Raw genomic sequence first — 12,536 nt, 5'->3', positions numbered from 1 at the left:
GAGAAAGTAAGTTGTTTTTGTTGTTGTTGCAAATAAAAATTGTTGATCTCTCTCTCTCTCTCTCTCTCTCTCTCTCTCTCTCTCTCTGTCTGACAGTGAGTTAAGTGTCACTGCTGGACTGGATCAGCGCCAAGGACAGCCAAAGTGACGTCAGACATTGCCCAACTCTGCTGCAGAGGACTGGCCCAGCTGTGTGTGTGTGTGTGTGTGTGCACCAGGGTGTCAGGGTGTCAGGTATTCACACCCAATTCTTGCTGCATAATTGTGTTTCTGCAGGATTGAATCAAGTTTGTAATCTTGCGTTGTTTAACGAGTTCTCAAATTTGTCTTTAATCTGGCTCCCCCTCCCCCTGTGTTAGAATATTGCATGTTTCCAAGGCCACAGGGACGCTTAGACAGGTTCTCAAGTGTTTCCTGTTACTAATGCAGAAATGTTGTTAATCCGTCACTGCAACTGTAAAAACACCCTTGAAAACCTGCATCACTTCAACTAAAGCCTTATAAAAGAATGTTTCTCCTGTCAGTACCGCAGAAATGTTGTTAATCTGTCACTGCAACTGTAAAAACACCCTTGAAAACCCGAGTCACTTCAACTACAGCCTTTTAAAAGAATGTTTCTCCTGTCAGTACTGCAGAAATATTGTTAATCTGTCACTGTAACTGTAAAAACACCCTTGAAAATCTGCATCACTTCAACTACAGTCTTTTAAAAGTGTTTCTCCTGTCAGTAACGCAAAAATGTTAATATGTCACTGCAACTGTAAAAACACTCTTGAAAACCCACGTCACTTTAACTAGAGCCTTTTAAAAGAATTGTTCTCCTGTGAGTAATGCAGAAATGTTAATCTGTCACTGCAAATGTAAAAACACCCTTGAAAACCTGCATCATTTCAGCTACAGCCTTTTAAAAGAATGTTTCCCCTGTCAGTAATGCAGAAATGTTGTTAATCTCACTACAACTGTAAAAACACCCTTGAAAACCCACTTCACTTGAACTAAAAACACACACACACACACACAAACACACAGCACTAGTACTGCTGTTGCCACACAGATCAGTGAGGGGCTGCTGGAACAAGTGGGGCAAGAGGTCAGTGCTGTGCTTCAAGAGGCAGACCAGCCACAGATGAATGCTTGACTCACCATACTCATCATCAACCTGTGTCCTGTACTTTGTGTATAATATCTTTGAGTCTTGAATCTAATACACTCCTCACTGTTCACTTGTACATGTTGAGCCTCACTACATTCACGCAGGTCGGAACAAAATTAAGTTTGTCCATTTTGTGTGTCCATTCTTTATTGTGGCCATTGTACAAGATGCAACATTTGTGTATGTGTGTGTGTGTGTGAGGGGGTCACTTATTGGTGAGTCACTGTGGGTTTGTAAACATACTGTGGGGGGACATACTGTGGCACTGTGGGCTGAGGTGAGGTGAGAGAGAGAGAGAGAGAAAGGGGGGACAGCATCAGTGAAACAAAGCAGATGTTGTTGATTGTTGATGATGCAGGGGAGAGGTGGTGTTATTCAGTGTCCTTCATTGCACAAGATGTTGTTGTTATTGATTGGCAACCAAGCCTGGCTGGCGTGGGCCTTGTCATGTGGCCCACAGGTAATTCTTAGTGGTCAGTCTATTGGTGAGTACAGCTGAGCGCTGCCTGATTGCACGAGAGGTATTGTTCATAGTTGTTCATTGTAGGTGAGGGAAGACACAGTATGTTGAGGGAAGGCAGCAGCTGTGGAGGAGTGAACAGCTGCACCACTGACAGCAGCAGCAGCAGCAGCAGAGCCCCACCACTGTTGAATACTTCTACTACCACTACTAACTACTGCTGATGTTTTTCTCCTTCTCCCAGCACAGCAGCAGACTCGGGTACTGTTACAGCTCTGCTCCCTCCTACAGGACACGTTCCCATCACCTTCACGTCCTGGACACGTGCACAAACTTGTGCCTGGGCAGTCTCACTGCAGCAACTGCCAGTGCTGTGGCTGGGTGGCAGGAGGGAGGGACAAGCTGGCCACCCTCTCTGTCACCACCTGCTGGGGAAAGACCACCATTATCATCATCTTTGTTTTCCTTTTTTTTTTTTTTTTTTTTTTTTTTCTTCACAGTTTACAAGGAATATTAACAGTTTGTTTTTAATGTCTGTTTGTTATTAAATGATGTGTTGATTGTGTTGTTGTTTATATGTTAGGTGTTGTTGTCTTTTGTATGTGTGACTGATGAATAAAGGCAGTCCACACTTACAGGTGTTTGTTTGCACCTCAACTCTACACAACAATAATGGGCTGGATAGATGTATTATTATTATTAGTAGTAGTAGTAGTAGTGTATAATTACCAGTATATTTCAACAAATGCTGGTACTACTACTACTACAACTACTACTACTACTATACTACTAAAAATATATATAATCCAGGAGCTCTACTAGCATTTTTACTGCTATACTGAACATTGCTATCAATTCTACCACCACTCCTCACCTTGCTCATCCTGTCCCTGCACCCTGGCCAGCTGCTGGAGGAGGAGGAGGCCCCGGTGGTAGAAGGTGGATGCCATTTCCTCGTCCTGCTGCTGCTGCTGCTGCTGTAGCTGTCGCAGCTGGTGCTGTGTGGCTCTGGGGGTCCCTCACAGACAATGTGGCACTCACCACACACAGCCCACCAATTATCTCCTCTGCAATAGTGATGAGAGGTTACATTAAAGTAGGTTACCACTTAAAAGGCTTAGAGACACTTAAAATACAAAAAAATAAATAAATAAATAAGACAAAGAAAGGTTAGGTTAGGTTGGGTTGTGTTAACACTCAAAATGGCAACAAAAATACAGTTTGATTGGATTTGGGAAGAGGAAGAAAAAGAACAACAGGCAAATATAAAATGTGAGTGAGAGAGAGAGAGAGAGAGAAAGTAGGTCAGTAAAATAGCAGCTGTAACAATAATGAAGTGCCTCCCTCCTTGACTTGGGACAGTGAAGGTGGTAACAGGCCCTGCCACCATCTCAAACCACCACCTTTCATCACCACTTGTTACTTTCAAGCCACCAGCGCATACCCATTACCTTCATTCCCTATTAAGTTGAATACCTAAATACTACTAATGCCACCACCACCTCCACCACCACACATCAGTCAATTCATAAATAAAACCAATACTTCCCGTTCTTGTAGTTTTCATATGTAATGAAACAATGGAGGCAGGAATCACGTCGGCAGACAGACACAGATTGCTCTCTCCACCAGTCCCCCATCAACAGATTGACTGACTGACTGACTGACTGACTGAAAGACAGACAGACAAACACAGGCTGCTGTCTCCACCAGTCCCCCTTCAACAGATTGACTGACTGACTGACTGAAAGACAGACAGACAAACACAGGCTGCTGTCTCCACCAGTCCTCCATCAACAGATTGACTGACTGACTGACTGAAAGACAGACAGACAAACACAGGCTGCTCGTATTTATTTGCTCAACTTCTCAACTTACTTAACTGCAATCTCAGTCATCTAATTTTCATTAGCAAAGAGTCAATAACGTTAAAATTTAGCCTCATTTACTAATATTACTCTCTCTCTCTCTCTCTCTCTCTCTCTCTCTCTCTCTCTCTCTCTCTCGCTGATGTCACATCACACAGGTCATTATAATGTAACGCCCGGGTATTATTGTTGTTTAGTCTAAGTTGCCTTTATTTCTTTCTGTGGGATTGAGTGTGTGACGTGCGTGTGTGTGTGTCAGCTGTGCCTGGTGTCTGGCAGTGGTGCATGGATGGCGGGAGAGAAGTCGCGTGACTGCAGTGACTGGGCAGTGTGTTGTTGGCCCCGCTCTGGATAACTTGTCTTTGCGTGTCCTCCGTGCCGAGTGCCTGTTGCGTGAGCCTGAAGAGTTTGACTGTCCCTGCCTGTGTCTGTAACTGCCTGTAACTAACGGAACTAGTAAAGGAAGAAAGTGTTGCCCACTGTTTGTCTACCCGCTCTGTCTGGCTGTGCGTGAATCACGTGGGACGTGGTACCCTTAGCATCTCTTGTCTAGCCTGCTGGTGTTCCCGAGTGCTGTCCTGACTGTCGGGGAATTGTGGGCGTCTACGGGAGTGCTGAGGTTTGTGCTTTCGTAACAATGGCGTCAGGAGTGGGATGCTAAGTGTGTGCTCGTACAGACCTACGTGACTCGAGTGGAGAAACCATGGCAGACAAGGTGGTAGACAAAATGGCGGGCGAGAGTGGTGCTGCTGACCAGTGTGAGGGACTGAGTGGGTCTAGTCACGACTCTAGTGATGCTGGTGACGAGAAGCCCACCCAGATGGACCTCCTCATGTCCCAACTGGCGAGTATGGCTCAGAAGCAGGAGGAAAGGCACGAGCAAACCGTGGCAACACAAGCTGCCCAAACTGAACGACTGATGGAAGCCCTGCAAAGCAGCCTAGGTTCTCTGAGGGCTGAAACGCAGGCGTATACTGATCGCTCGTGTGAGGCAGTGAAACAGGAGGTAAAAAGTGAACTCCAAGCCTTGCGGGAAGAGGTGGCAGACCTGCGTGAGGGCGCGAGTGTTTGGCGGCAGGGCGCGTGGCCGCCACGTGGCGTCTTGGCGGGAGGTGTACAGCTGCCCGCAACCCCCGCCTGGCCTCCCTCCCGTGACTAGCCCAGGACCTGAAGGGAGTGTGGCCTCAGCCCCACCTGCTGTTGGGGGCCTTGGATGGGGCCCTGTGGGGGAAGCAGGTCCTTGGGAAGCACCCGAGATGGCCGTTGGGGGCTGGCCGCCCACCCGGGACAGGAGGGGAGGGCTTAGCCTGCCCCCTACACCGCCGGGCTCACCTCCCCGTGCCGCCTCCCCGCCCCCGAGCCCTAAGGCAGCCCGCTCGTCACCTCGTCACGTGAGACGCAAGCCAGCGGAGTACGATGGTAAGGTCAGCTGGGAGTCTTACGTCGCCCAGTTCGATATGCTGGCCTTGGCCCAGGGCTGGGGGGAGGCAGAGAAGGCCCTGCAACTAGCGACAGCGCTGCGAGGCCCGGCGTTGGAAGTGCTGGGTCATCTCCCTGCCAGCCAGCGCACCTCATACGCAGCAGTGTCCGAAACTTTGCGGCGACGTTTCGGACACCGTCATCAGGCGGAGGTATACCGCGCCCAGCTTAAGAAGAGGACGCGAGAGAAGGACGAAACCCTTTCCCAGCTGGCGCAGGACGTAGAAGGGCTGGTGAGGAGGGCGTATCCAAGCGCGGCCGAGGACATGGTCGTTGTTCTGGCGCGCGACGCGTTCGTAGACGCCCTCCAGGACCACCAGCTCCAAATCTATGTGAAGCAGGCACACCCAGCTGACGTGCAGGTGGCGTTGGCACGGGCTATGGAGTTTGAGGCCTTCCTACAGACGACGACCAGCCTCTCTTCTCTTGCCCAGCCTCGCGGTGAGGTACGGGGCCGGAAGGCGAAGGTGGAGCACAAGGCGGCGTCACGGGAGGCGAGCCCGTCCGAGTTCGCCGGCCGCTGTTGGGGCTGCAGTGAGAGAGGCCATAGACGCAGCCAATGTCCGAGGGGACGAAGGACGCGCTCCCTCGATCGGCCTAACTCCAAAGCCTTCCAGACGTGCTGCGCCGCATGCGGCAAATCGGGCCACCGCTCCAGCGCCTCCCCCAAGCCCAAGGAGGTTGCTGAGGCGGGAAACAGCAGCGGGCTGGAGGAGGGGGCGACCTCACAGCCTGCCAAGGTGCCAATGCCCCGTGCTGTGTAAAGTGCCACCTCACCGTCAGCGCAGTGCAGGTACGAGGTGCGGTTGATGGAAGGCCTTGCTGCATGACCATTGACAGCGGGGCTGAGCGCACCATCGTGCAGCGGAGGCTGGTAAGTGCTGAGTGGCTCCCGTGCACCGTGGACAGGCTGTGTGGAGTAACGGGGGACTGCATGCCGTTGCAAGACCCAGTAGACGTTCGAATAAGTGTCGGCAGCGCGGAGGTGAACCTGCCTGTGTATGTTGCCGAGCTGGAGGAAGAGTGTCTGCTGGGTTACGACTACCTGAAGAAGACCAGGGCCTGCGTAGACTTTGGACGGAAGGTGATAAAGGTATGTGGATACGATGTGCCTTTCCTTCCGGAGGTCGGCCGGTCGGAGGTAGTGACGACACGGCGGATGCAGTTGGCCCCGCGCTCTGAGTGTCGAGTACAGTGTCGACTCGCACGGCCAATGCAGAGCACGGAGGGCCTAGTGGAACCAGCCAGCGACTGTCGACTGGCTGACGGAGTGGCAGTCGGAAGGAGCCTCGTGCAAGCGGGGGAGAAGGTAGTCACTGTCTTACTGGCTAACTTCTCCGACGAGGCTCGCAACATACCCGCCGGAACAGCGGTGGGCGAGTGCGTGGAGGTGCAGCGTGCCGAGGCACCGCCGCAGGGTGAGCGGGCGGCCGAGGGAGCCCCGCTGCCGAGCTTCCTGGAGGATCTAGCGACCCGGAGCGCTGTCAATCTGACGGAGGCGCAGACGGAGCTCGTGTGTGACACCCTGGGCCGGTACGCCGATGTGTTCAGCCAGAGCGCCTCGGACTTGGGTCGCACGTCACTGGTGAAACACACGATCAACACTGGCACCCACGCACCGGTCAAGAGCCCACCCCGACGCATCGCACCAGCAAGGCGCGAAGAAATGCAGCGTGCAGTGAACGACCTGGCCACGCAAGGGGTAATCGAGCGATCAGACAGTCCTTGGTCGTCGGCGGTAGTCCTGGTAAAGAAGAAAGATGGAACGCAGCGCTTCTGTGTGGACTACCGGGCCCTGAACGACGTGACGGTGAAGGACTCTTACCCCCTGCCGAGGATAGACGACACGCTGGACGCTCTGGTCGGGGCCTGCTGGTTCAGTACACTTGACCTGAAGTCAGGGTACCACCAGGTGGAGATGGCGGAGGAGGACAAGCCTAAGACGGCCTTCTCTTTCGGGCAGGGCCTGTGGCAGTTTAACGTCATGCCATTTGGCCTCTGCAACGCCCCGGGCTGTTTTGAGCGGCTGATGGAGCGAGTGCTAGACGGCCTGCAGTGGAAAACGGCACTCGTATATCTGGACGACGTGATAGTCTTCGGGAGCACCTTCGAGCAGGAGCTGGGGAGGCTGGAGGAGGTTCTGTAGCGCCTGAGGAAGGCCAATCTCAAGCTTAGCCCCAAGAAGTGCCTCCTCTTCCAGCATGAGGTGCCGTTCCTGGGACATGTCGTCAGCAGTGGTGGCGTGCGCACCGACCCTGGCAAGGTGGCAGCGGTGGCTGACTGGCCCACTCCCTCCAACGTAGCTGAAGTGAGGAGCTACTTGGGCCTCTGCACGTATTACCGCCGTTTTGTGCCCAACTTTGCCACCTTAGCTGCTCCTCTTAACCGTCTCACCAAGAAGGGGGCGAGCTTCCGCTGGGATGAGGCATGTCAGGCGGCCTTTGACAGCTTGAAGGCGGCGCTTGTGGAGGCGCCCGTCTTGCCTTACCCTGACCCGAAGCTGCCCTACCTGCTTGACACCGACGCCAGTGCCGAGGGCGTCGGGGCTGTGCTGTCGCAGGTAAAGGACGGCAAGGAACACGTAGTGGCTTACTACAGCTGCAAGTTTAGTAAACCAGAGCGCAACTACTGTGTAACCAGGAAAGAGTTGTTGGCCGTAGTGAAAGCGTTCGAACACTTCCACCCCTACCTGTACGGCGCCGAGTTTACCGTCCGTACTGACCATGCCGCCCTGAAGTGGTTAAAGACGCTTAAGGGGCCGGAGGGACAGTTGGCGAGGTGGTTGGGGCGCATGGAGCAGTATAACTACCGGATCGTTCACCGCCCAGGACGCGTGCACAACAATGCTGACGCCCTGAGCCGACGCCCGTGTGAGGCTAGTTGCTCACACTGCACCGCCAGGGAGCCCAGCCCGTGTGAGGCCTCCTCACCTGGCGCTCCTGGGGTGTTGGACACAGTGTGCCGCCGTTTACGTGTGCCTGCAAACACCGCCGAGTGCAATGAGCGGTGGCGTGTGGCGCAGCGCAGTGACCCCGATCTAGCCCCCGTCGTGCGTTGGCTAGAAGCCAGCGACGAGCGCCCCAGCTGGCAGGTAGTGGCGGCTGAAAGCCCCGCCGCTAAGTGTTTGGTAAGCCAGTGGGAGACGCTATCAATTGACGAGAGCGGGGTGTTAGTGAAAAGGTGGGAGGCGGTAGGCGGGATGGGCAGAGACGCCTGGCTTGTGGTAGTGCCTCGTACTATGCGGCCGGAACTATTGAAGGAAGTGCACGCGGGTGTGACGAGTGGCCACGTAGGCGAAAAGCGTACCCTTCAACGCCTCCGCCAGCGGTTCTATTGGGGAGGAATGCGCAGTGACGTGACGGAATGGTGCCGGGCCTGTGACGTGTGCAGCGCTAAAAAGGGCCCAGCGCACCGTAACCGGGCCCCACTGCAGTTGTACAATGTAGGGGCACCGATGGAGCGGGTGGCAGTGGACATTGCCGGCCCGTTTCCCCTCACTCCCCGCGGGAACCGGTACATTTGTGTAGCCATGGATTATTTCACTAAGTGGCCAGAGGCGTATGCTATCCCCAATCATGAGGCAGAGACTGTGGCGAGTGTACTAGTCGACCAGTTCTTCTCTAGGTTTGGCGTGCCCGTCGAGCTGCACTCCGATCAGGGCCGTGAATTTGAGTCTCGTGTATTCAGCGAGTGCTGTGACTTGATGGGGATTTATAAGACGCGTACCACCCCGCTCCACCCACAGTCTGACGGCATGGTTGAACGTTTCAATAGGACGCTAGTTCAACAGTTGGCCAAGTATTGTGGGGCGGGGCAGGAGGACTGGGACGTCAAGCTGCCGGCGATGCTGATGGCATACCGTTCCGCCGTCCATGAAGCCACCGATCACTCGCCCTCCCAGCTGATGTTTGGCCGGGAGCTCCGCCTTCCTATTGACCTGGCCACGGGGCGCCCTCCTGATGTTGACCTCCCCACAGTCACCTCTGGGTTCGCAGCCGCCCTGCAGGAGCGGTTCGCGGAGGTACACCACCGGGTGAGAGGCAAGTTGAGGGCAGCGAGTCAGGCCATGAAAGGTCTTTACGACCGGCGAGTGAGGGAGGCGAGTTACGCGGTAGGCGAGAAAGTGTGGCTGCATAATCCTCGCCGCCGGCGTGGCCTCTCTCCGAAACTCCAGAGCCCCTGGGAGGGGCCTTACACTGTCATCGCCGTGATCTCGGGGGTGACGTACAAAATCCAGCGTGGACGCCGTCGCCCTTCCATTGTGCATGTGGACCGTCTGTGGCGCTATCACGGTCCTGGGCACTACACTTGGGGCTTCGGGGGAGGTGGCGGCGATGATGCCGATTCTGCTGCCGAGGAAATCGACGAGTCCCCGGAGACAGCTGTCACCACCCCCAGCGAGCCAGAGGAGGCCGAGGCTGAGGAGTCAGGGGTGGGCGACGGCCGCGACTCAGAGCCAGCAGAGGAACCTCAGCCCACTCGGCCGCGCAGGGACAGACGCCGCCCACGGCGTTATGATGATTTTGTGTTGATTGACTCTGAGGGAGAGATATAAGGAGAGGCAAGGTCGGGTCGACCTTTTTGTAAAGGAGGGGGTGATGTAACGCCCGGGTATTATTGTTGTTTAGTCTAAGTTGCCTTTACTTCTTTCTGTGGGATTGAGTGTGTGACGTGCGTGTGTGTGTGTCAGCTGTGCCTGGTGTCTGGCAGTGGTGCATGGATGGCGGGAGAGAAGTCGCGTGACTGCAGTGACTGGGCAGTGTGTTGTTGGCCCCGCTCTGGGTAACTTGTCTTTGCGTGTCCTCCGTGCCGAGTGCCTGTTGCGTGAGCCTGAAGAGTTTGACTGTCCCTGCCTGTGTCTGTAACTGCCTGTAACTAACGGAACTAGTAAAGGAAGAAAGTGTTGCCCACTGTTTGTCTACCCGCTCTGTCTGGCTGTGCGTGAATCACGTGGGACGTGGTACCCTTAGCATCTCTTGTCTAGCCTGCTGGTGTTCCCGAGTGCTGTCCTGACTGTCGGGGAATTGTGGGCGTCTACGGGAGTGCTGAGGTTTGTGCTTTCGTAACAATAAAGATGGAGTTGTTTAAATATACACTCATTTCCCAATAAAATTAATTTTGTATTGTAAGTTTACATAAATAGTGCAATAATAGTAATCAAAAGCACAGATTTCTGCCTTTCATTACGTGGAGCTTCGATCTCAAATAAAAACCATTATATATATATTAAATCAGATAAGGTAACAGCCATCTGGAACACTAGGAGCAGGAGAGAGCAGGCGAGGAAGAGTGGGGAGAGGGTGGCGGGCAGGGGAGGAAGGGAGCGGGATGTGAGGGGAGGGGAGAGAAGGAACTTCAAGGAAGGTCTGAAACAGGGAGGTGAAACAAGTGAACGAGTGACAACAGTTTGCTAGTTACAGAAGTACACGCACACACACACACGACCATCTCCCTATAAACCTTGACAACCGTAGCATCACCATCACCACCACCACCACCATCCCAGCCCTCAACCGCACCCAGCAACCACAACACCGTTAAGTCCGATATCCCTACCACTATTACACAACCACCACTATCCCCAACAATCACAACAACCTTCACCACAAGCCAGTCACTTTCACCATCACTACCAACACTCTTCCACCAACATTCCACCCTCCCCACCGCAACTACCACCACCATCACCCTAGTTAGGCAACCACTTCCATCCTCTACAACCACACACATACCAAACACTACCACAACCACCACCTTGACCCAGTCACGTCTGCCATAGCCACCTCCACCTCCCCCTTCCACCATCCTACTCTCCACATCTCTCTTCCACTATCCACTCCTCCCTATCTACCACCAGGCCATACTCACATCCACCTCTCCCTTCACACCGCAATCCACCACAACACGCCCGCTGAGAAAAGATGCAACACCACCTCACCGCTGCAACACAACCGGAGACCTGTCACATCACGTCAGCGGGCGCAGGGCGAATGGCTGAGGAGACGGCGAGAAGAGAGTATCACGTGACTTCAATACTTGGTGCTGATTGGTCGAGGCTGTGCTGAGGTAATTGTCACTCAGAACAGAGCCGCACTCATAATACTGCTTGTAATGATAAAAAAAAAAAAAAAATAGAATCACGGTTATATTAGCAGTAGAAGACACCAATACACCGTGAGGCAAGAAATAAGAACAAATGAAAGATGCATCAGTTTTACGAAGAGTAAGAAAGAAAACGGAAAAATAGAACGCTCTGATTGGCTGACGGGAAGCAGGCCATCACTACAGCTTTCGTATTTATTGAGGCTTATATAGACTTTAAATAGCCACTTGAGACTAATAAAATAACGTAGTACATGTAGTGAGGATGTTTTCACCAATGAGAGACAGGATAATGCTACGAAAAAAAGAAGATATATTAGAGTCATTGGGGGAATGTAGTAAGGCAGTCTCAGGTATCATAAATGCACTTGTTTTTCATGAGGACAGGTTATGTGCCTGTATTCTGAAAAGCTTTGCCCTCACACCAGACTGTTTTCAAAGGCCACAATGATGATTACACGGGTTTTCAAGACTGCTTTTCCCTTTGATGGTGTAGAAACCTTACCAGTCTGTCACGAGGACCGTAGAAACATCCTTAAAACCCGTGTAATTTGTACTACAGCCTCTTGAAAGTATTCGGATGCGGGCAGAAATGTTTCCGGATACTGTGTAGGGTCTCTATACACATCTGTTGTGTTTTGCTTTACTCTGCGATAAATTAACGTGTAAGTTGTTTGATGCGGGAACAGCTAGCCTGGGTGGACCTCCCCTCCTTTCTTGTTCCTCGGCTCGCTACGTACTGGGGTGGCGCCGCGCGGCACTAAGTGATCCAAGCCTTACAGGAAACACTTAGCAAATGACTCATTACATTTTTGTATGTGTCAGTGAAGGAAATGTACAGACACGCGTAACACAACAATACAGGGCTTGTTATCATTATACAATTAACATTTCTCATCATATGCATTGTATTCATTATGCACATCACTGTCATCGTTATTATCACCCTCCTCCTCCTCCTCCTCTTCCTCCTCCTCCTCCTCCTCCTCATCATCATCATCATCATCATTCTCATCTTCATCATCATCACCACCATTATCATCATCATTATCACCATCATTCTCATCACCATCTTCACGAGGTCATCACCATTCTTTCTCGTCCTTCTGGCAATGATGACCCTAATGACTACACTGAGAAATGGCCTTCATCATCGCAGCCATTATCATCATTAATACCATCACCATCATTATCACCACCTCTCACCACTATTGTCATCATTGTCATCACCATCATTATCACCCTTATTTTTTATTGTTCCCAAACCCACCACCAAGATTATCACCACCACCACCACTACCATCATCATCGTCATCATCATAATCATCATCATCATCATCATAATTATCATTGATCGTCATTATTGTCCTTTAGTCTTATGTAAAACTTTTACAGCTCAAACTTGGTTACGAAATAAGGAAAGGAAAAGAGAAGAAAAGGAAGAGGAGGAGGAGGACAAGATGTTGGGTGATTA

General features: G+C 52.3%; 2 long non-coding RNA genes across 7 annotated transcripts in view; one reads left to right on the top strand and one right to left on the bottom strand.

The window, feature by feature from the left end:
* The window catches only part of LOC135110160 (uncharacterized), a 19,978-nt gene extending 17,730 nt beyond the window's left edge, over window positions 1–2,248 (top strand). For all 4 annotated transcript variants that reach the window (XR_010273108.1, XR_010273107.1, XR_010273109.1 and 1 more), the window contains 2 exons: window positions 1–6; window positions 97–2,248. The exon at window positions 1–6 is cut by the window's left edge and continues 233 nt beyond it. This is a non-coding gene — a long non-coding RNA (uncharacterized LOC135110160). The remainder of the gene's footprint in view (window positions 7–96) is intronic.
* Window positions 1,275–11,795, bottom strand: LOC135110159 (uncharacterized). 3 transcript variants are annotated; one of them, XR_010273103.1, is made up of 4 exons: window positions 11,568–11,795; window positions 10,829–11,065; window positions 2,488–2,680; window positions 1,275–2,041 (listed from the first exon to the last, which is right to left on the bottom strand). It is a non-coding gene; the product is annotated as an uncharacterized LOC135110159 (long non-coding RNA). The 3 variants fall into 3 exon arrangements; XR_010273105.1 differs by having other exon boundaries at window positions 10,829–10,954; window positions 11,568–11,586; XR_010273104.1 differs by having other exon boundaries at window positions 10,829–11,062; window positions 11,568–11,582.
* Window positions 11,796–12,536: the final 741 nt, after the last annotated feature.

This window comes from Scylla paramamosain, chromosome 20, assembly GCF_035594125.1.
Source record: "Scylla paramamosain isolate STU-SP2022 chromosome 20, ASM3559412v1, whole genome shotgun sequence".
Taxonomy (NCBI): Eukaryota; Metazoa; Arthropoda; class Malacostraca; order Decapoda; family Portunidae; genus Scylla; species Scylla paramamosain.
The sequence above is the reverse complement of the archived record's forward strand: the minus strand, read 5'-3'. Positions and strand labels throughout refer to the sequence as shown.